Source organism: Triturus cristatus, chromosome 8 (genome assembly GCF_964204655.1).
Source record: "Triturus cristatus chromosome 8, aTriCri1.1, whole genome shotgun sequence".
Classification (NCBI taxonomy): Eukaryota; Metazoa; Chordata; class Amphibia; order Caudata; family Salamandridae; genus Triturus; species Triturus cristatus.
Window position 1 is genome coordinate 640,476,871 of NC_140591.1, and position 25,526 is coordinate 640,502,396.

Consider the following 25,526-nt stretch of genomic DNA (forward strand, 5'->3'; position numbering starts at 1 on the left):
AATACCCCAGGCCCGGCTCGAGTTCAGGCCAGGCAAGTGGCCGCTGCCAGCTGACAGTCCGTGACTTCTCGGAGAACCGTGATGATTACACACGATTCACGCCCAACGTGACTTTTGAAATTGGGGCTGGACTTTGGGGACCCGGGTTAGCCCATGGACACAATAATACAGGTTGCACCCACAGCATCAACCCCCCCACTTACCTTGCATTACAGTGCTCACTATGAGCTTAATTCAGTCCCGCAGATGGTATTCACCAGGACATTGCAGGCTGGGAGATCGAGTCTTCATTGAGGGACTACAGCCACAGCAATCGAGTGGGACGAGCTTCACTCCCACCAATGGGAGAGCCACAGAATATTTAAACGGGGGAGGTAGGTTCACTCTGAGCTAACCGGCATCTGAAGAAGGCGTGTGACGCCAAAATGCATTATGCCTTAACCAGCAGTGAATAAATGGTCTCCCCAGTATACCCCGCTGTGTCTTCTTGATTGCCCGTCATTGGAGTGGTTGTTTTGGATATATATCTATAAATATATATATATATATATATATATATATATATATATATATATATATATATATATATATATATATATATATATATATATATATATATTATCTACTGGCGGTCGCCAGTAGATAGTTATAGTTAGGACCGTGTTTCCATAGGAAATCCGCAACATTCTATTTGGAATAACTTTGGCGCCGGTTGACGAATCCTCGCGAAATTTTCAAAATAGGTGGGGCGCTCCGCTCCGCTCCTACCCTGAAAGTCTCGGGGGAATTCGTCAAGCGGGGGCTGAGAAAAAAGGGGGGTCCCAAAATGCGTTTTCCCCATGCATTTTCCCATAGGACCTTTAGTCCGAGCTACAGCCCGAACGGCTGAACAGAATTACTTGAAATTTGGCAGAGAGGTAGTCCTCAGGTCAGAGATGTGCCTTTTGCAGGTCTGGTGTAAATCTGTTCAGTAGGTCCTGAGAAAATAGCATTTAAATCAATATATATATCTGTAAGCTTACCGTACGCGTACGGTGCCGTGCGCGAGCTCAATTCTGATTGGTGGTTACATGACTGTAAACATTCGAATCGGTCGAAATCAGAAAGTGTCGGCCGCCATTTTCTGTCTCTCGCACTGAAAAACAAAGGTGGATAACGTGAAAATGGGGCAACGAAGAGAGTTGCAGACCCCCTAGACGTTTGTCAGGGGGTCCACGAAGGACCAAAAAGTACGAAAAATACATTTAATAATTTTTAAAAAAAATCGCGGAGTGCGCGTACGGTAAGCTTACCGTACGCGCACAGCAAAAAAAAATAATTATAATAAAAAAGAAATAACAATCACATTTATTAAATAAATTGAAGGACCCGCAAGGGAGAAAAAAATTGTTACTGTGTAAAAAAAGGCGAGGCGCGCACGGTATGAACTGCGTAACGTGGGCGCTCGGTGCGCAAAGCGCACCGTGCACGCAGGGTGTGCGCGCGGTGAAAAACCAGAAAAAAAAATAAAAAATAAATACATAACTTAGCATTTAAAAAACCGTACAAATTCACTGAAAAACCATAGGTTTCACACACGTTATAGTTAGGAATTAGCATTTAAAAAACCTTGCAAATTCACTTAAAAAACCATAGGTTTCACACATGTTATAGTTAGCTGTACATTTAATTCGTAAAAAACCAATGAAATTCCACTTTATAGTTAGATCAGGTAACTATAACTTGCGCGACCGCAATCCACAATGTGTCATTTCAGATGTCATCATTGATGTGAAGAGTGATGTCACTGACCATGTCATGAGTGATGCAATATGTGACGTCATCAGCAGTTTATTGTGGGCGCGCAAGTTATAGTTACCTGATCTAACTATAACGTGGAATTTCATTGGTTTTTTACGAGTGAAATGTACAGCTAACTATAACATGTGTAAAACCTATGGTTTTTTAAGTGAATTTGCAAGGTTTTTTAAATGCTAATTCCTAACTATAACGTGTGTGAAACCTATGGTTTTTTCAGTGAATATATATATATATATATATATATATATATATATATATATATATTTTACCTACTGGCGGTCGCCAGTAGGTAGTTATAGTTAGGACCACGTTTCCATAGGAAATCCGCAACATTCTATTTTGAAAAACTTTGGCGCCGGTTGATGAATCCTCGCGAATTTTTCAAAATAGGTGGGGCGCTCCGCTCCGCTCCTACCCTGAAAGTCTCGGGGGGATTCGTCAAGCGGGGGCTGAGATAAAAGGGGGGTCCCAAAACACGTTTTTCCCATGCATTTTTCCATAGGACCTTTAGACACAGCTACAGCCCGAATGGCTGAACAGAATTACTTGAAATTTGGCAGAGAGGTAGTCCTCAGGTCAAGGAAGTGCCTTTTGTAGGTTTGGTGTAAATCTGTTCAGTAGATTCTGAGAAAATAGCCTTTAAATCAATATATATATCTGAGCCAGCTTACGGTGCGCTTACGGTGCGCTTACCGTACGCGTACGGTGACGTGCGCGAGCGCGATTCTGATTGGCCCTTAGATCTTAGTAAACATTCGAATCGGTCGAAACCAGGAAGCGGCGGCCGCCATTTTCTCTCTCGCACTGTGACAGGGGGTTGAAAAACAAAGTGCAAAAACATGTAAAGGGGCTGTTTACACAGCTCCCAAGCACCTAGCCATGTCGAGGGAGTCCCCAACGATCCCCCAAGTGAAAAAAGGCAATTTTAATTTTTTCGAAAATTTCGCCGATTACGCTTACCGTACGCGTACGGTAAGAAATAATAAAATAAAAAAAAAATATCCACATTCTCCCCACCCCGTGTGCAAAAGGTGACCGAAGGGTACCTTTTGTGCATGGCTTATCCCTGCTAAACAAAACATATATTTTACCTGTCACAACGATGCTCATCATATGTCCTCCATGTGCGCACGGTGCGCGAAGCGCATCGTGCGTTCATGGCCCATCTAGCGTAACGTGGGCACGCGGTGCGCGTAGCGCACCGCGTGCTCACTGTGCGCGCACGGTGTTTGAAGCGCACCGTGCGCGCACGGAACGAACTGCGTTAAGTGGGCGCGCACGCCACAAATGCCGTAAAGTAACTTAGCATTTAAAAAACCGTAAAAATTCACTGAAAAAACCATAGGTTTCACACATGTTATAGTTAGCTGGACATTTTACTGATAAAAAACCAATGAAATTCCCCCGTTATAGTTACTGTAGGCAACTATAACTCACGCGACCGTAATCCTCTGCTGATGACATATGTGTCTTTATGAAAAAAAAAAATATTTGTAATATATGTATAGCTAAAATTTAATGGAAGAAGACATGGGCAAATAAGTGTCTAAATACAGTATTAGCATCAGCAGAGGATTACGGTCGCGTGAGTTATAGTTGCCTACAGTAACTATAACGGGGGAATTTCATTGGTTTTTTATCAGTAAAATGTCCAGCTAACTATAACATGTGTGAAACCTATGGTTTTTTCAGTGAATATATATATATATACATACATACATACATATATATATATATTCACTAAAAAACAACATAGGTTTCATGCACGTTATAGTTAGGAATTGGCATTTTAAAAACCATAGAAATTCCCTGAAAAAAACAGAGGGTTCAGGGGTGTTATAGTTAGCTGGACATTTCCCTCGTACAAAACCCTAGAAATTCCCCTGTTATAGTTAGTTCAGCTAACTATAACTCGTGTGCCCCCACAATGCACTGCTGATGACGTCACATATTACATCACTCATGACATGGTCAGTGACATCACTGATGACATCACTGATGACATCTCAAATGACATCACTGATGACATCACTGATGACGTCATCCAGTGACTGTGTGTTTCTGTAAAGTTTAAATATGTTTTATATATTTATAGTGAAAGGCCTGTGGAAGAATGAGTGGGTGTACAAGTGTGTGAATGGATGATTTTCTAGGTGCATAACTGACTCTATAAGTGAGTCATTAAATGTATCTTACTGCAGACTTGTGACTAAACTGTGTGAATGTCTGTATGTGTCTGTGTGTAGGTGTATAAGTGGCTGCATGGTTTTGTGAATAGCTATATGAGTGTCTATATGGGTTATTGATTGGTTGTCTGAGTATCTGTATGGGTGCCTGAGTGTTTGTGCGGGTGGCGTGTGTGTGACTCTATGCATAGATGTGTGAGTGGGTGATTCTATGGGTGCATGGTTTTAAGAGTGCATCTGTGATGAACTGTATGGTTGAGTGAGTGTATGTATGGGTGTGTTAGGGATTGAATGTATATCTCAGTGGTACATGTGTGACTAACTTCATATGTGAAAGGCAGTATATATGCGTGTAAGAGTATATAAGTGGGTATATGTGAGAGTGTGTGATTGTGAGAGTGGCTGTATGGATGAGTGTGTGCTTGTATCAATGATTGTATAAAAGCGTAAGAATGTGGTACTATTTTTATGAGTAAGTGAACTTGAGTATGTATGACTGCATAGGTGAGTAAATGGGAGTGTGATTAATTATTTGCATGACTGACTAGGTGTGAGAGTACCTCTATGGATGACTGGTGGTGTGTGAGTTTCTATGTAGGTGTATAAATGCATATGATAGTCTTGTACAGAGTGACTGTAAGTATGAGTGACTGTACAGTTGAGTGAGTGGAGTTGTATGTAGACCTAAGAGTTAATGAGTGGGTATGTAGTTATTGGTATTGGAGTATCTGTGGTTTTGAGAATGGACGATGAAATTTTGAGTTGGTGTATCAACGGTTAAATTAGGGTGTGAGAAGATGCAGTAATTTATCACATGGATGATGTCATCAGTGATGTCATCAGTGATGTCATTTGAGATGTCATCAGTGATGTCATCAGTAATGTCACTGACCATGTCATGAGTGATGTAATATGTGACAAAATCAGCAGTGCATTGCGGGGGCGCGAGTTATAGTTAGCTGAACTAACTATAACAGGTGAATTTCTAGGGTTTTGTACGAGGGAAATGTCCAGCAAACTATAACACCCCTGAAACCTATGGCTCTTTCAGTAAATTTCTAAGGTTTTTTAAATGCCAATTCCTAACTATAACGCCCCTGAAACCTTTGGTTTTTTCAGTGAATTTCAAAGGTTTTTTAAATGCCAATTCCTAACTATAACGTGCATGAAACCTATGTTTTTTTTAGGGGTGGGCGGAATTGGCGGAAGGCACTTCCGCCAATTCTCGCGAGAATGCACGCAATTTCCGCGATCACGCGATATTTCCGTGATCCCGGAAATTGGTGCTTCTGGCCTGCCGCTGCCGCCCGCTACAGTTTGTGTGCGTACTTGCCACGGCGCCGACGTCCCTGGGGTCCCTCGAGTCAGCTGTCCATCGTAGTGGGGGAAAGGGCGGAAGACGTTGCCCACCGCTGGTGTGTGGGGCGGGGCTTCCATGCAGTTCACATGCCGCGGGCCAGAGACCGATCAGAGCAGCAGACGAGGAGACAGAACCTCCTGGTGTCAGGAACTACACGGGGATTGCGCTCGAGAAAGTCATGGCTGCACATCAGGTAAGGAGTCGCCACGTTACTGAATTTGAGCTTCCACTCGGGCCCCTGCTTTATTTATATCTGTAAGTGCTTCCTGTTGTGGTTGGCAGGCAACAATTTCCGTTCCCTCCCGGAAATTGCGACAATTCGGCATTTCCGCGTTCCGGTCGGAACGCGGAAATGTCGAATTGTCGCAATTTCCGGGAGCGGAACGGAAATTGTCGCCCACCCCTAGTTTTTTTCAGTGAATTTCAGAGGTTTTTTAAATGCCAATTCCTATCTATAACTTATCTCTGAAGATATCATGTTTAATGATTTTGATTGGATTTGTATATTTTTCAAATTCAGTGTGTCAATTTCATTAATTACGTTTTTTTAAAAATACTTTTTTATCACCATTTTTTAAACTTATTTTTTCAATTAATACTTTTAAAAATTAAAAAATATAATTTGAACTTAAAGGGTTTTTCAAACATATTTTTTTATATTTTTCAAAATATTTTTTTAACTATATGTTCAAAACTTTATTTTATATATATTTTTCAATGTTTTTGGATTCGCACACCCTATGTGCACCGTTCTCGATTCCTACGCGTTAGCATCCACGCATGGTATGCGTCAGGTACGTGGTTAGTGCACGATTCCAATGCGACCGGTACGCGACTCCCTGTCAGGGTCCATAGACAGCGCACCGCCGGCCGTAAACGGGTAACGAACCAAGTGCGAGACAATTGCCAGAACTACAACTCCCGACGGGCGTTGCGTGAGACGCATCACGTGACTCACGCTACGCCCGTCATGGACGTAAAAAGGGGAAAGGTCGACTCCATTGGAGCCGATAATTCTTGAACCTGAGACGCGCTGAGGAAGCGGTGTGATACCGAGAAGGAGCACGAAGGGAGAATCAGGCAGGTCGCGGACCGCAAAAACCCCGGAATCATCAGTACCGAGGTAGGCGTGTTGTGGCAAAATTCTCTACTCGGCTCCCCCCCTAGAACAGAGTTCAGAGACTCAGTCTCAACGGACACGAAAAGTTGAGGGAATCTCCTTGGAACTCTTACGAAGTAACACCCCTCTGTTGGATAAACGGGTCGGTCTCATGCAGAGGAGCGACAGGGTATTGTTGGCCTGGCTGTCCCTGCAGGGCATGTTTAAGCCCTGTTCTGCCTCTCGAGGTGAGAGAGCCTATTTACTTGGAAACCTGCAGGGGGCAAAGATCCCCTTTTGTGTTCACTGATTGTAGTGGCGGATCAGTGTCGCCCAGCCACGGGTGTGCATCCCCGCATAAGGGATGGTCCGTAAAGTGTAATCCGTTGTTTCTGGCAGAAGCAAGCCGTGCTAAGAGGCACGACTCAGTAGCCAGTCCTCATTATTGTTTCTTGTATTCCTCAGACATAAGAGAGAGCCTCGTCAGGAAGGGGTGGTACCAACACCGGTGGCTGGGAACTAGAAAGGCAGTATACAAGTGGGTACATGTGCAAGTAATGTGCTAAAGGCTGTTGTGTTCTCTGTGTTGGCTCACTGCCATGATCTATGCATTTGATTTTTCCTTTTCATTTGTATCAGTTGCCTGAGACCACTGCCTATAGCTCTCCCATATATGTCTTGACATACCTTCTTTACTTTACAGGTGAGGGGGTGGGCTAGATAAGAAAGTACTACAGTTAATGGTAAAACAAGTGTAACATGAGGTATGTATAGAACCAGGGTCTCATACGGTGTCTTGTTGTCTTTTGCCTTGCAGGTCTCCCTCCCTGCAGTCCCCACCCTTTCCTTCCCCCGCTCGATCACCCCAAAAGTCCGTGGTTACACTCAAGCCGGACTTGGGGTCATCCAGAGGTGGGCCCCCTTAGAGCATCAACACAGCCCCGGGGACATCGGAACGGAGGAACCTGACAGAATTATCGGCCCAAGAATTCTCTTATCCTCCTGGTTGTGTTGAAGGCTTACCATGGCTACATTAGATGACGTAATGGCAACGCTTGCACAGATGCAGATAGAGCTAGCTGCCTCGAGACAAGAAACCGCGTCCTTGCATTCGCGCGTAGACTACCTGCAGAGAAACCCTTTTAGCATGGGTAGCCCTTCTCAGCCTACTTCCTTGGTGGTAGAAGTCCCAGCCTCAATCCCCATGGCCCCACCAGAGAGGTTCCACGGTGATAGGAAAAAGGTCCAGGTTTTCATGACCCAGGTATTTCTTCATTTCACTTGCAAGCCCAAAATGTTTGTGACTAACCAAGCCAGGGTCGCCTTTCTTATATCCTATCTGGGGGGAGAAGCCGCCCAGTGGGCCGTCCCTATTGTGAGGAACGATTACCCACTGCTCTACGACTGGGATGCATTCAGAACGGCGTTTGAGAAAACCTTCGATCGGCGAGCAGAAACGTTCTCGGCGGACAAAGACCTCTTGGAGTTGAAGCAAGGATCATTGGACTTGGTAAGCTACCTGAACAACTTCAGACGTCTGGTAGCCGAAACAGATTGGCCGGAAACCAAACAGTCGGTCATATTTTACCATGGCCTCACCGAAGAGTTGAAGGACGTCCTGGCCCAAATCGAGCCTCAACCCAGTACGTGTACTGCCCTCATCGATCTGACGCTTTGGCTGGACCATCGGATGAGAGAGCGGAAAGGAGAGCACACACGAAAAGAGAAGGCTAGTCCATAGAGTGAACGATCAGGGCCCCCTGAGAAAACTCCTACCAAACCCGAACCCATGGAAATTGGAGCAGTGAGGGCATCGTTAACCCTGAGTGAAAGAGACCATCGTCGCAAACAAGGGTTATGTTTGTATTGCGCCAAGAAAGGCCACTTCATACGGGAATGCCCAGTTAAACCAGCATATGGACGGTCTCATCTCGGTCAGATGGCGACGGTGGCAATAGACAAAGGGGAGGAAAACTGCCGCACCTGAGACCGGTCGAAGGGAAGTTCTCAGGTAGACGTACCATCCCTTCAGTGGATTATTCCTTGTTCAGGGAAAAAGAACATTTTTTTATAACGTTGTATATCGACATAAACCAAGTACAACATCCTATCTGAGCCATGGTTGATTCCGGAGCTACCGGCTGTTTCATGGATAAACAGGAGGCAGCCAGACTAGGGGTGCGACTTCTCCTCAATGCCACCCCGGAATTGGTCTACGCGGTGGATGGCAAAGAGTTGGAGTCAGGCCCCATACAACATCACACTCCGGAATACGAACTCACGTATGAAGGATATCATCGAGAATGGGCATCATTCAATGTCATCTAAGCCCCGCAGTACGGAATCATACTTGGACTCCCTTGGCTGCAGAAACATGAACCCAGTATCCAATGGGCGACAAAGACTCTACAGTTGAGGTCAGCATATTGCCAAAAACATTGCAACCGGGAGCCAGTTCGTCCGTCGGAAGTGTTAGCCACCTGGCATGAGATAGCGACCGCTGCGGAGAAAGAGATAACCTTACCAGAATGTTACCACTCCTTCAAGGAGGTGTTTAGCGATAGGAAGGCTGAAGAGCTCCCTCCTCATCGAGAGTTCGATTGTCGCATTGATTTGGTCCCTGGAGCAGTGATACCCTGTGGGCGGATATACGAACTGACCTTACCGGAAAACCTGCATCTACGATCCTACCTAGACAAATACCTGGGATTAGGGTTTATACGTCCTTCACGATCGCCTGCCGCCTCACCACTTTTTTTTATTCCCAAACCCAAAGGGGAATTGAGGTGCTGCATCGACTTTCGAGCATTAAACGCTATCACGGTGAAAAATCGGTATCCCCTCCCATTGATCCCAGTTCTCCTGGAGCAGGTGGGAGCGGCGAACATATACACCAAGCTGGATTTAAGGGGAGTGTATCACCTTGTGCGTATGCGAGAAGGCGATGAATGGAAGACGGCATTCAAGACGCGGTACGGGCTCTTTGAGTATTTGGTGATGCCCTTTGGGCTCTGTAACACCCCTGCCGCCTTTCAATTTTTTCTCAACGAGGTGTTGCGAGAATTTTTGGATGTCTTTGTAGTCGTATATCGACGACATTCTCGTGTACTCAGTTACTGAAGAAGAACACATTACCCATGTGCGAAGAGTATTACAGGCCTTACAAAAAAACTGGTTGTTTTGTAAACTCACAAAATGTGAGTTCCATGTTACCACCGTAGAATTCCTCGGGGTAATGCTGACCCCCTCCGGACAAGTCATGGCAGAGAGGAAGGTAAAGGCTGTGGTTGAATGGCCCCGTCCGCACAACGTTAAAGACATTCAAAGTCTACTGGGGTTTGCGAATTTCTATAGGAGATTTATCCAGAACTTCTCCAACACTGTTGCACCCCTGACCAAGTTGACCCGAATGAAGGTTTCGTTCATATGGACCTCAGAAACCCAAGAGGCGTTCGAGCGCTTAAAAAAGGCTTTCACCTCCGCTCCTGTTCTGGTGCATGCAAGACCGGAGTTGCCCTTTTTTGTCAAAGCAGACGCCTCCGAAATCGCAGTGGGAGCGGTGCTGTCGCAGAGACATGAGACCACAGGTTACCTCCACCCCATCGCCTTCATGTCGCCAAAATTGAACCCAGTGGAGCAAAACTACACGATAGCGGAGAAGGAGCTCTTGGCGATTAAAGACGCCTTTCTAGAGTGGCGGCATTGGCTGATGGGGGCATCGCATCAGATTACGGTTTATACCGATCACCGCAATCTTCAGTTTTTACGAGCAGCTGGACACCTTACACCGCGGCAGCTACGATGGACGTTGTTTTTCGCTGAGTTCAACTTTATAGTGACCTTTCGCCCTGGAGTGAATAACCGGAAGGCCGATGCTCTCACGCGACAGGAAAATCCACCGCTTAAGGAAATGGTTACGGAAAAAGCAATCATAGAACCTAGTCGAGTGGTGGGTATTGTGGCCACCGACGATTTCTTGAACAGCATTAGGCGAGGGATACGGACTGCAGAATGGAGAACCTGGCTGCGGTTCCACCCCGAGTGGAGATTACATCAAGGCCTCCCCTTGAAAAGACGTCAGTTGCTTGTCCCCACCAAGACACAGAGGAAGACGGTTTTCTTGTGGTGTCACGCTCTTCCCTGTGCTGGACATACTGGACACACAAAAACTCTAGAAAAAGTATTAAGACATTTTTGGTGGCCCTCCGTTCGTCCCGACGTTCAGAAATGGGTACCAGAATGTTCAACCTGCGCTCAGATGAAACTGGATCACAGAGCAGCACCGGGCTTGTTACAACCGATGCCCACTCCAGAGCGGCCCTGGGAAAGAATCTCGGTGGACTTTATAGTCGGGCTCCCCCGGGATCAAGGAATGACAGCCATCATGGTAGTGATAGACTATTACACCAAGGTGGGTCAATTTGTAGCCTGCAAACAGGCCCCCACAGCGGGACAATTGGCCATACTACTGCTTACCCATGTTGTCCGCCTTCATGGACTCCCACAAGTCATAGTGTCTGATAGGGGAGCCCAATTTACATCAGGCTTTTGGAGGACTTGGTGTTCCAAACTCCAGGTCACCTCTTCCCTGTCAACGAGTTTCCATCCACAGACGGATGGCCAAATCGATAGGCTAAATCAGACTCTGAAGCAATATCTTAGATGTTATGTGAACTCAGCTACTGATGCGTGGGTGGAGTGGTTATGGTCAGCAGAAATCGCTTACAACAGCGCAACACACTCATCCACTAAACACACCCCGTTCTTTAGCACTTACGGGTTCCATCCAAGATTCACCCCCTTGATCATGCCGAATACAGACACACGACGCCCAGAATTGCGTGACAGGCTAGTATTTATGCGGAAGGTACTTGCGCAGGCTAGAGTAAATTTATTGAAAGCAAAGGGCCAGTACAAAAGACAAGTGGACAAACACCGGAGAGCAGGTCCTGTGTATAAACAAGGGGATTGGGTATGGTTGTCAACAAGGAATATCCGTTTTAAGAAACATAGTCTGTTCAACCCGAGATTTATAGGACCGTATTGGGTCATTAAGCATGTAAACCCAGTGGCAGTAAAGGTGAGACTTTCACATCCATCCGGTTTTTCATGTCTCCCTTCTGAAACCTGCTAAACAACCCCGGAATAGGCAACCAGCACCGGTTCGGGTGCACCAAGATCAGGAATACGAGGTAAAAGCCATCCTAGATGCAAAGACAGTGAGGGGTAGTTTGTGGTATTTAATCTCCTGGAAGGGGTATGGGCTGAAAGACGACTCGTGGGAACACGCGTCGGCGGTCCACGCTCCCAGGCTGCTTGCTAAGTTCCATAGGTTACACCCGTACAAGCCTGGTGGCCGTCGGTGATCCTCGGAAGGGGGATGTGCTGTCAGGATCCATAGACAGCGCACCGCCGGCCGTAAACGGGTAACGAACCTAGTGCGAGACAATTGCCAGAACTACAACTCCCAACGGGCGTTGCGTGAGACGCATCACGTGACTCACGCTACGCCCGTCGTGGACGTAAAAAGGGGAAAGATTGACTCCATTGGAGCCGATAATTCTTGAACCTGAGACGCGCCGAGGAAGCGTTGTGATACCGAGAACGAGCACGAAGGGAGAATCAGGCAGGTCGCGGACCGCAAAAACCCCGGACTCATCAGTACCGAGGTAGGCGTGTTATGGCAAAATTCTCTACTCGGCTCCCCCCCAGAACAGAGTTCGGAGACTCAGTCTCAATGGACACGAAAAGTTGAGGGAATCTCCTTGGAACTCGTGCGAAGTACCGCCCCTCTGTTGGAGAGACCGGTCGGTCTCATGCAGAGGAGTGACAGGGTATTGTTGGCCTGGCTATCCCTGCAGGGCATGTTTAAGCCCTGTTCTGCCTCTCGAGGTGAGAGAGCCTATTGACTTGGAAACCTGCAGGGGGCAAAGATCATCTTTTGTGTTCACTGATTGTAGTGGCGGATCAGTGTCGCCCAGCCACGGGTGTGCATCCCCACATAAGGGATGGTCCGTGAAGTGTAATCCATTGTTTCTGGCAGAAGCAAGCCGTGCTAAGAGGCACGACTCAGTAGCCAGTCCTCATTATTGTTTCTTGTATTCCTCAGACATAAGAGAGAGCCTCATCAGGAAGGGGTGGTACCAACACCGGTGGCTTGGAACTAGAAAGGCAGTATACAAGTGGGTACATGTGCAAGTAATGTGCTAAAGGCTGTTGTGTTCTCTGTGTTGGCTCACTGCCATGATCTATGCGTTTGATTTTTCCTTTTCATTTGTATTAGTTGCCTGAGACCACTGACCACTGCCTATAGCTCTCCCATATATGTCTTGACGTACCTTCTTTACTTTACAGGTGAGGGGGCGGGCTAGATAAGAAAGCACTACAGTTAATGATAAAACAAGTGTAACATGAGGTATATATAGAACCAGGGTCTCATACGGTGTGTTTTTGTCTTTTGCCTTGCAGGTCTCCCTCCCTGCAGTCCCCACCCTTTCCTTCCCCCGCTTGATCACCCCAAAAGTCCGTGGTTACACTCAAGCCTGACTTGGGGTCATCCAGAGGTGGGCCCCCTTAGAGCATCAACACAGCCCCGGGGACATCGGAACGGAGGAACCTGACACTCCCAGCCTATACGCGACACGTTCGATGTACGTAACGCGACGTTTACGCGCTTCCACGATGCGTCATCTGCGTCTATGACGCAGTAGGTGCGCGGATCCCGCGAACTATTTAACATTTAAAAAAACATATATATGTATTTCATGTGAATATTAATTGAAGGCAAACTCTAAACTAGTCTTAAAAGTAATATATTTTTACATCTAATCCTATAATGTTTTTTTTATTCATTTTCGCGGATGCGCGCTGGTTGCGTGCTGCATAAGCGCAGGGTGCGCGGATCCCATGTGACCTGCAAAAAAAGAGATTTGATTGGTTCATTACACTTCCTCTTCTAAATATTGAAAGACCCCACCCATTTCAATCATTCTTCTTTGACCTTCTTTAGAGAACCATCTCTTTGGAGAGAAGAAGATTTTTTAGACTAAGTTTACACTTAGCTTTAACTTTTTTCAACCAAAAATGGCTTCAGGGCAGCAGGCATCACCTGCATCTCCAAAGAACGTTTTTCTTCAGTGGTGTGGAAATTTTTTACTTTTCCCGAGGGGCAGAATAAGACCAATGCCACCTTGGTCACGTGCAAGATTTGCATAAGAGTCCTGTCGCGAGGGGATCCAACAAGAAATACTCGTGCGGCACGGCAAGTATGATGAAGCACATGAGGACCCTTCATCCGAACAATCTTGCACGAGAAGAGTGCCGACGGATGAGAAACACTCCTGCTCCTGCGCCTTCCACCTCATCGCAGCCGAGCACATCAAGAGTGCATCCATCAGCCCAAACCTTGGACATGCGTCCTCAATTTCAATTTTTAAAAGTGCTCTGCACTAAGTGCAATGCGACTTTGTGCTATGGTGAGCAGTCGATCGATCTGATCTGCCGCCGGCAAGAAAGTCACATTTGCTAGTTTTTTTTATTTATTTTTTTATTGTTCCCTGAAGTTCATTGTTTGGTTTCTCCTGTTTTGTTTTTTGTTTTTTGTTTGCAGAAAAACAAAAAAAAAAAACAATTGTTCAGTAAACCCCAAAAAATTATAAAAGAAGAAAGAAGAAAAAAAAAAGTTCTTGTAAGAACTAACTTTCCTGGTAGCGTATGGTGAATGTATAAGTGCAGAACTATGAGGAAGTGCTGCAGCATCACACAGTAACCTCTTTAACTGCAGTGTGCTGTAGTACTTCCAAAGCACAGGGATGCAACATATGCACATAAATATGTTGCAAATCGATGCTTCTGTCTCTACGGCTGCTTAAACTGCAGCCATGTGGTGACACAGGCACCCTTGCACCATAGTGCAAGGATATCTGTGTCATGTGCTGTTTTTTTTCTACAGGAAGACACACCTTCCTGCACAAAAACAATGAGAAAATGCATTTCTCTCCTTCAATGTATGCTGAACATTTCAGCATGCATTCAAGATATAAAAATGTGGAGAAATTAAAACAATTCTCCTTGTTGTGCTGTCCTACACCAATTTTAGAATGGTGCACCATTCACACACATATCGAGATTTATGATTTCTGATAAATCTAGACATGTGTCTTGTTCTATGAGTATTAAGTGCAATCATGCACAACAACACTTATAGAACACCCTTTCAACACAAAGTGGTCTACATGATGAGATTGTATTTACATGGAGTATAAAAAGTGCACAGAGTGCCTTTTCCTCTCTTTGTAAATATGAAAGAGTATCTTACACAATAACTATGTTACAAAAAGTGACATATTTCCGTTTTTAAAATTCCTTGCGAATGATAAAAGGTAAGCACAGAGTTTTGTCTGCAAAGATGTTCAAAGAAGAATTATTGAAAAAATTGCGGTCCTTCAATAGCTAAAATGGGAAATATTATGAACCACTCAAATCTCTTTTGCAGGTCACATGATATCTGATTATGGTCAGATTTCAAAACTACATAGGTATAAACAGAGTGTTTTTAGAAACATGTTTCAACTTTGTAGCTTCTTGCAGACCTCCTCATTCTGCATATTGAGACTTAGTTAAACTTACCTTCACAGTATTAGGAATAAAAAATGGTACACATTTTTTCACATTTTCATTCCAATCTAAATTCATAAAAATTGCTTATTTTAAAATTTTGGATCTGTGAAAGAAAAGGAAAAAAAAATTATAACAAGTAATAATACATTTTTTATAATTAGCATAATCTCCACAAAGTAATTTTTTTGCCTTTTTTGCTGTTCTCAGAATATATTAAATTTCACTAAAAATTGTGATTTCAATTGTACTCATCACTTAACAGCGGGCAAAAAAAAACAATCTCAAAGATTGTTAAAAAAAAACAACATGCTATTCTCAAACAAAAAAACAAGATACAAATCACAGATATATAAAATGCATACAGCTAACAAAATTTTATAAGTTTAATTTACCAAAACTGTAAATGTTGTCGCTTTAAAATATTCACCGAATCTAAGGATGAATTTTTGGAGGATGCACCACGCCCACAACGTTTTCCTTCAGTGGTGTGGAAATGTTCTACTTTTCTCGAGGGGCAAACAAAGACCAATGCCACCTTCGTCACGCGCAAGATTTGCAAAAGAGTTCTGTTACGAGGGGATCCTAACAAAAAATACTCGTGCGGCACGATAAGTATGATGAAACACCTAAGGACCCTTCATCCAAACAATCTTGCATGAGAAGAGTGCAAACGGATGAGAAACACTCCTGTTCTGTATCTGTAAAAAAGAATCACAAATAAATGTATATTAATAACTTTCAAATGTATACTATTCCATTACTGTACAAACACATTTTATATAAAAACTGACTAAGAAACTATAGCCCTAAACCACAAGTGTGATGATCGTTAACACACTACATGCATAGTGCATACTACTTTGAAGCAGTTCATGCCCTAAAGCCTACCTCACTAAAAGACTACATGCTAACTGACTAAATGATTACAGTACTATAAGGAGACACACTGGGTGAGTGACAGGGTGTTTGCTAGAAGTGTATGAATACAAACTAGGGAATTGAAGGTGTGAAAGACAACTGTGTCGGTGATTAGAGGACTGCATCCATACTGGATAGGCATTTAAAGCAGTCCATGTGCTAAGGCCTGGATCACTGCATGAGTACTTGGGTACTGACTGAATGATTAGAGTACAGCAAGGAGAGTGCCTAGGTGAATTTATAAGTGGTAGGCTTTTCGCACAGGGAATAGATTAGTACTTGGTACTGAATGGGTCACTAGAGGAGTGCAAAGGGAGTGACAGGATGTTTGCTGGACTGTATGGATACTGACTAGGGAATTGAAAGTGTGAAAGACAAGTGTCTAGGTGGTTAGAAGACTGCATACATAGTGGATAGGGGTTTGAAGCAGTCCATGTGCTAAGGCCTGGCTCAGTGCATGAATACTTAGGCACTGACTGAATGATTAGAGTACTGCAAAGATAGTATCTTGGTGAATTTATAAGTGTTTGGGTTTTGGCACAGTGAATGGATTAGTACATGGTGCTGAATGGGTCACTAGAGGACTGCAAAGGGAGTTACAGGGTGTTTCCTGGAAGTGTATGGCTACTGACTAGCGAATTGAAAATGTGAAAGACAAGTGTATACTATGTTAGAAGACTGCATGCATACTGCATAGACATTTGAAGCAATCTATGTGGTAATATATGGTTCACAACATGAGTACTTGGAAACTGACTAAATCATCAGACTACTGCTAGGTTAGTGCCTGGGTAAAACTTTTAAATTTTCAGTTCTGGCACAGTGAAGAGAATAGTAAATGGTACTGCACTTTAGTGTCAAACCCTGACTCATTTTATCAATGCATAAGCAAAGAATAGCTTCTAAAGCTAAAACCGTTACCTGTCATCAAATACACTATGTTACCAAATGCTTCTCTCACAATCCTTACCCAAATGTACACAGACTCATAGTGTGATTCTAGACAACAACCACTATACCTAGGAGTTTACCAAAACTCATTCACTACTGTGGAACTGATAAGGGAACTGCACACAATCTACATATTTCAGGACTGCACTTTTGTGTCAAAGCCTGACTCATTTAATAAAAGCATAAGCTTAAACTGGCTTCTAATTCTACTAAAACTTGACAACATGACAGGTTTTAACCCCTTGCGTGCGGGTTTATTTCTCCCGCTGTGTGGGAGAAATAAACGGCGTTTGCGATTACGATGGCTCCCAGCCATCATGCGCACACGCCCACCGTAATGCACGACGGCTGGGAGCCGTCGTCAGCATGCAAGGGGTTAAAACAATTATCTGTCAGCAAATACACAACGTTACCAAATACTTCTCTCACAGTGGTTCCCAAATGCACACAGACTCACAGTGTGATTCGAGACAAGCAACACTATCCCTGGTAGCTTACCAAAACTCATTCACTACTGTGGAAGGGGTAAGGAGACTGCACACAATCTACATATTTCAGTACTGCACTTTAGTGTCAAAGCATGAATCATTTTATCAATGCATAACCAAAGACTGGCTTCTAATGCTGCTAAAACTGGACAACATGACAGGTTTTTAAAAAGTTATCTGTCAGAAAATACACAATGTTACCAAATGCTTCTCTCACAGTGGTTCCCAAATGCACACTAACTCACAGTGTGATTCTAGACAAGCACCACTATCCCTAGGAGTTTACCAAAACTCATTCACTACAGTGCAAGTGGTAAGGGAACTGCACACAATCTACATATTTCAGGACTGCACTTTTGTGTCAAAGCCTGACTCATTTAATCAAAGCATAAGCAAAAACTGCCTTCTAATGCTACTAAAACTTGATAACACGACAGGTTTTAAAACAGTTATCTGTCAGCAAATACACGATATTACCACATACTTCTCTCAGAGTGGTTCCCAAATGCACACAGACTCACAGTTTGATTCTAGACAACAACCACTATACCTAGGAGTTTACCAAAAATCATTCACTACTGTGGAAGTGGTAAGGGAACTGCACACAATCTACATATTTCAGGACTGCACTTTTGTGTCAAAGCCTAACTCATTTAATCAACGCATAAGCAAAGACTGGCTTCTAATGCTAATAAAACTTGACAACATGACAGGTTTTTAAAAAGTTATCTGTCAGAAAATACACAATGTTACCAAATGCTTCTCTCACAGTGGTTCCCAAATGCACACTAACTCACAGTGTGATTCTAGACAAGCACCACTATCCCTAGGAGTTTACCAAAACTCATTCACTACAGTGCAAGTGGTAAGGGAACTGCACACAATCTACATATTTCAGGACTGCACTTTTGTGTCAAAGCCTGACTCATTTAATCAAAGCATAAGCAAAAACTGCCTTCTAATGCTACTAAAACTTGATAACACGACAGGTTTTAAAACAGTTATCTGTCAGCAAATACACGATATTACCACATACTTCTCTCAGAGTGGTTCCCAAATGCACACAGACTCACAGTTTGATTCTAGACAAGCAACACTATCCCTAGCAGCTTACCAAAACTCATTCACTACTGTGCAAGGGGTAAAGCGACTACACACAATCTACATATTAAAGTACAGCACATGAGTGTCAAAGCATGACTTATTTTATCAATGCAGAAGCAAAGACTGGCTTCTAATGCTACTAAAACTTGACAACATGACAGGTTTTAAAACAGTTATCTGTCAGCAAATACACAATGTTACCAAATGCTTCTCTCACAGTGGTTCCCAAATGCACACATACTCACTGTGTGATTCTAGACAAACAACACTATCCCTTGCACTATACCAAAACACATTTCTTCATCTAGAAGAAGTACTACATTTTAGTATAGAAACATAACATAACTCATGTCACAAATTCATAAACAATGACTGGTTTCTAATTCTACCAAAATATAAAAACAGCACAGTTATCTGTCTGCAAACACATGAAAAACACAAATGCTTATCACAGAATGGTTTCTACATGCACACACACTGTCAATAAGATTGTAGAGAAAAAAAGTACTCCCTACACTTTAGCAGGAGAAATACATTAGTCTGATTAAAATCAAAATAGTCTACATACATCCCCTCACAATTAAATAACTCACCTTTCAAGTTGTTTTGTAGATTAAGAAGTATATCAGTCACACACCAGATTTTACAGAATCTCTGCACTGTGAACCTCTCAGCAAAAAAAAAGAATGGAAAAGTTTCCCTTTCATTTTCTACACATATACACGTAAACATCGAATCACAATCCTTCACACTTAAACTCAAAAGCAAACACATATTTCTATTGGTTTAACATTTCAACCCTTTCCAACTGAAATACATTTCAACCCTTCCCCCAATCTGCCTTCTGCCTCTTACCATAGAAACAGGTCATGAAACACTGCACTGAGCACACAGGTCACAAGTTCAACACACAATGTTGCTAAACAAGACAGGAAGTGTGCTTGACTTTTCAAAATATCAGTTTATCATATATAATGTTCCTTACAATCTGTTTTTGTTAACCAATAAGAATCATACCTTTAAAAAACAGAAATATACACCCTTCCTTTTAGTGTAGAAAGTAGTCATACAACCAATGATTTCTTGTCTTTTTTCAAAAAATATTTCTGTGGATCCGCGCACACAACGCGAGAGAATCCGTGCACCCAACGCGCTAGGATGCGCGCACCATGCACGCATTTCGCCGTTTAAAAAAAAGAAAAAAAAAACGGGGCCCCAGGGGGTCCTTCTAGGACCCCCTAAGCACCTCTAGAGGGTCAGAGTATTTCAACTCTGCCCCCTTTATATGTTTTACACACTTATTCCCCTTGCTTCTTCAGCCAAGCTTCTACCGAGGGAGAAAATGGCCGCCAACAGTTCCTGGTTTCGAATGTAGACAGGAACTTGACAGCCAATTAGCATTCAGCGCGCGATCGGGAGGGTGCGCGCTCGGTTCGGAGAGGGTGCGCTTACGGTGCGGGTAGGGTCCGCGGATCCTCCCCGGCCATAGATACTTATGTACTTTTAACTCTAATTTTCTCAGGAACTACTGAACGGATTCACACCATTTATGCAAAAGGCATGAGTCTGAGCTGAGGACTACCTCTTTGCCAAATTTGGTATCATTCCGTTCAGCCGTTCGGGCTGTAGCTGCGACAACAGATCCTGTGCAAAATTGCATGGGGAAAATGTGTTTTGGGACCCCCCTTTTTTCTCGGCCCCCGCTTCACGAATCACCACGAAACTTTCAGGGTAGGAGCGTAGCAGAGCTGGCCAAAAGTTTGGAAAATTTCGCGAGGATTCGTCAACCGGTGCCAAACTTATTGGGAATAGAATGTTGCGGATTTCCTATGGAAAATAGGTCCTAACTATAACTATCTACTGGCGACCGCCAGCAGATGATATATATATATATATATATATACCAAGACCATAAAGATACTCTGTTTATCAGTGCAGTCGCTTTCGGCAAACAGAGAATCACCGGAGATATAGGCAATTATTCTTTTATTGTCCTCAAATTACGCGTTTCAGGCACCACTTGCCCTTGATCACATATACGAGAGAGCCATACGCCGTCTTTTTTAATTGCAGTGAAATCACACCACGTGGTGAATCGGAAGTGATAAACATAGAAAACACATTTGCACAATATTCTGCCGGTTACAAAGTCTGTTTTCATAGCCTCAATCATAGTGACTTACTAACAATCAACAGTAATTATGTACATGGCATTGAGATCCACCTCATTCAAATGAAATAACCAGTATGAATTAATAAATGCCTATATTAGGATGGTATATACACAAGATGATAAATAGATTTTAAAACATCATGCAAAATACATCACGTTAAACTATATCAATACAATAAAACTGGAATTTCATGACGCAATGATCCATATAACTGATATCGTAATATTGCACTTGACCCAGCATAATTGTGTAAACCATCGCAACTCGAACTGTAAACCATCATATCATGTAAACAATAACCTCATACAGTGTTTCTCAATACTTTTGACATTAATTCCTGCTTTAATGCTGCGGTAATGGGATAAATCCATATTAGGTCACCTTTTCTCTAAATAGTTTGGATAAATCCCAATACCCAGCAAATCGCCAGCCTTCAGAAACTATTCAGAAAGTGCTAAGTGCTAAAGTGCTACCTTGTGTGCAAATGATTACATTGAAAAAGTGCCAGTGCAGAGCATAAACCCACGTTAAAATCCATATCACAAATAAAGCATATATAAACAATGCGAACCTTCCATAATTAAATCCAATTAAAACTGAATACAAAATCCATTCAATTCAATTCAAATTCAAATCAATTAAAGAAAGGCCACAGCTAAAACTGATACTTATTTACAAGACCTAATTAAATAGTAAATACAGGAATATATGAAAACCGACCTATCAAACATACAGAAGAACTTATTGGGTTCGGTCTAGATTCATTGCAACTTAGTCTTATAAAAAATGATGCAAGTCCTCTGTGTTACTCAAACCATGTGGGAACTTGCTGTCAAAGCTCTATGATCATTCTAGACTCCATCTGCCTTAGAAATCTTTCTCTGTCTCCACCTCTACGGAGTTTTGGAACGGTCTCCACCACAAAGTAACTCAAGCAGTTAAGGTCATTGTTGTGTGCCTGCTTGAAATGGCGAGCCACCGGCAAGGTTGCGTCGTTATTCACGATGGCCCGCAAATGCTGTAAAATTCTGACATGCACCTGCAACTTGGTGCTGCCCACATATCTTAGGCCGCAGGTGCATGTCAGAATATAAAGCGCAAATTCCAGCCTGCAATTCAGGGTGCCCTGAATTGCTATTTTGTCTGGGCTAAAAGGTGTAGAGTAATGTGTAGTGTTTGCACCAAACTTACATGCTCTACAAGTAGAGCATTTGGTAAACCCTTGTTTAGGTTGCAACCACATTTTGGCAACAGATAACTCGGGCTTGATTTGGCAATTTGGGTGTGCATAGATATACCAATCCAATCCAAAACAGCTTTATTCGACAAAAGTCATAAAAGCGATACAAAACAGGTACAGGTACATAATACACAAATAAATTAACAGAGAGGCAATATAAGATTGATACTGTTTAAAATATTTACAGGTTTTAAAAATGCATATAATACAAAGGAGATCATTGTGGGTAACATCCAGGGCAGCTAACACTTTACTAGCTGTTACTCTTAATTCTTATAACCCATGCTCACCTCAGTAATTTAGCAACGGCCACAACAATAACCGGGTCAGTGCAGGTACGAAGGAGTCTTCCTGCTTCAACACTCCGTCTAGTACCCAGTAGTTGACAAACAGGCCTCAACCATACACGCCTCGGAGCCGCATAGGCAGGGCAAGCAAAAAACATGTGTGCTAAAGTTTCCACCTGGGAATTGCAGAAAAAACATGAGTTACTTCTCTTGGACTCCCACCGGGCTGCAGAAGAGTTTAAGGGCAACGCTCCCACCCGCATCTGGAAGAATAGTTTCCTATCGAGCACTTTGGTAACAAGATCCCAGAAATGTTCTAACCTTGGGACAGTTTTGATGCTCAAGAATTCATCAGATAGCGAAAGGGGTTTGGTATCATGAAATACCTTGGCATTTACCAACTCCCAGTATTTCTCTTTCAAGAGTGCTTTAGATGGGAAGATAGCAGCCGAAGGGTTCTCCCAAAGATCGCTCATCCCTAGAGCCTCAAGGGATTTTCTGGTCTCATTAAGCCAAACAATCTTCCGGGAGCCCACCAAAGACATTATATCAAGAAAACCCTCCGCATACTGAGCTAAATCTGGAGTGGTCCATAGGCGACGCCAGTAAAGAATGGGTCGAAGCCTGGCTACATCAGCTATTGAGTTCTTACCAAGGTCGTATCTTAAGGGAACTATAGGTGTGCTCTGTGGGAGAGACGTAATACTACGCAAGAACTTGTTTTCCGAGATGGTTAAGGAAGACAGGTTCTCGTATCCCCACAGTTCAGCTCCGTAAAGAGCCGAACTCACAGCTTTGGCACTGTAGACCTGGAGCACAGGTCTAATAGGCTTCGAAGGAGACTTCTTAAATTCGCCAGCTAGTACTCCAGCAAGCTGCCTATGTTTTAAAGTAGACAAATCTCTCTGTAATTTCCACGAGAAATTATTTTGGATGTTAACACCTAGATAGTTAAAAGCCTGTACTTGTTCTAGTGGATTTTAAAACAAAACAAAATTGTTTTTAAAAGATTTATGTGGCCTGAATACCATGAGCTTGTTTTTTTTAATGTTTACTTCAAGGCCACGGTCAACACAGAAGGTCTCAAAGATATCTAATGAACGCTGGAGTCCGCAAGGTGTTTTAGCAATTAAAAGTGTATCATCGGCGAACATTAGGATAGGGACCTTAGTGTTGCCAAGAATAGGTGCATCGACGCGGGCTTTCAAAAGACGATCCGCAATATCATTAATATATATGGAAAATAAAGTTGGGGCCATTGCACAACCTTGCCTAACACCTCTTTGGACAGGGAAGTCCTCGGTCGTTGTTCCCTGACCTCCCCATCTAATTCTGGCAGAATTATCCGCGTGCAGCCTCTGAATTAAGGACAACAAGCCGCCATGAAGCCCTAGATCTTTCAATGTCAACCAGAGTTTGGGACGAGGGACTAAATCAAAGGCGGCCCTTAAGTCCAAAAACACCGCGTACAGATTCCCCTTACCCAGGACAACCGTCTTCCAATAAAGGAGGATAAAGCGGAATACTTGGTCGATAGTACTAGTGTACTGGCGAAATCCTGCCTGAAATGGAGATAAAATATTGTTTGACGCTATCCAGAGGTAAACACGGTTTAGGATCAATCTACCAGTGATCTTCTGGCTAGCGTCAAACAGGCTAATGGGCCGATAATTCTCAGGAAGCGAGCGGTCCCCCTTTTTGTACACCGGAATTATTTCCGCCGCTTTCCATGAGCTAGGGATTGGGGCACCATGTGCCATCGCATTAGCAATCAACTGTATGTATCTCCCCCATCTGAGCTTGTCATACAGGAAGACATCCGCAGGTACACCGTCCGGGCTGGGGGCTTTACCAGACGCCACTCCAACAAGTGCTAGATCCACCTCTGAACTAGAAAAATTATCTTCAGGTTTAAACAACTGATGGGACCCCTGGCTTTCAGAGGGATCAGTGGGAGAGGCATACTGCGGTTTAAAATACTCAACCCACTTCTCTTGTGAAACATTATTTTGGGGACACTTAGGCTGCCCACCAGATCCCCACTTTACAATACTCCAGAATAATTTACTATTATTCTGTAGGCTTGCTTCAAGAAGGCCCTCCCACTTTTTTCCATCCCATTGGCGTTTAGCCCTAGCAACACAACTCTTATAGATGACTCTTCTGTGGCGAACCAGGCAAACATCCCCACCCTTCAGGGCATTCCCAAGTAATAGCCTAGCCTCCCTACATTCCTTATTATACCAGGAGGCTTGATGGTGAACTCCTCTTGGTCCTGTTTTCGCTTTTATAAGGAGATGAGACTTCAGGCTGGCAAATAAGCTATCATACGCAGATATTACATACCTCAGATTCCCATCAGAGGCAAAAACTGACTCTATCGCAATGATGGAACCATCCACCTCGTCTATGATTTTTGATAAGGTGGCAGGGTTCCCCATAAGACCAGACCATCTCAGACGGCGCATGTCATTAGATGTCAACACCTCGGGAGGACACAACACCCTATCATCTACGGGACCACTATCTACCTTCCACCATCTATGTGATAAACAGAGAGGGTTATGATCACTCTCTGGAAGGGACACTATCTTCATGTCAATGAGGGAGTGCCATAATTTCATGTCAGCCAAAATATAATCGATTCGACTCCTGCTCAACCCATTATTAAATGTACAGGTGCCCTCTCGGTCACTTGGCATCCTACCATTCAGGGCCCTCAAGCCCCTTTCCATACAAAGGGAATTAATCTGAATGGCAACTTCTGGCCACCTTAATAAAGGGGACAACTCCAGGGGAGGGATACCCTAACATAACTCTTTGTTGTCCTGTGAATCCCACTTGTTTTCAAGAAGAGGTTCAAACGTTACATTAAAGTCACCTGCTACGATAATGAAGGTGTCGGCTGAGTAAAGATCAAACAGGCGAAAAAGATCGTCAATAACCAAGGATTTAATACCTCTAGAGCCCCTTACATACACATTGTTTACATCAATTTGACCAGGTAATCCAAGATCTAGCCTCAGCAGTTGAATGTCTCTATTTCCCGTGTGGAGGAGCTTAGTATTCAAGCACAGTTCGCTTCTTAGCCAAATGGTTAAGCCCCCTGATAGACGCCCGTGGGACCCCTTGACTGCCGGGATATGAACATTTTGGTAACCCACACAAAAGCGTGGCTCTAGGAGCCAGGACTCCTGGAATATACATATGTCCATTGAATTAATAAATATAACCCAATCTGCAATAGCTAGCTTAGAATTTAGGCCAGCAATATTCCAAGAACATAAGGAGCCACCAGTC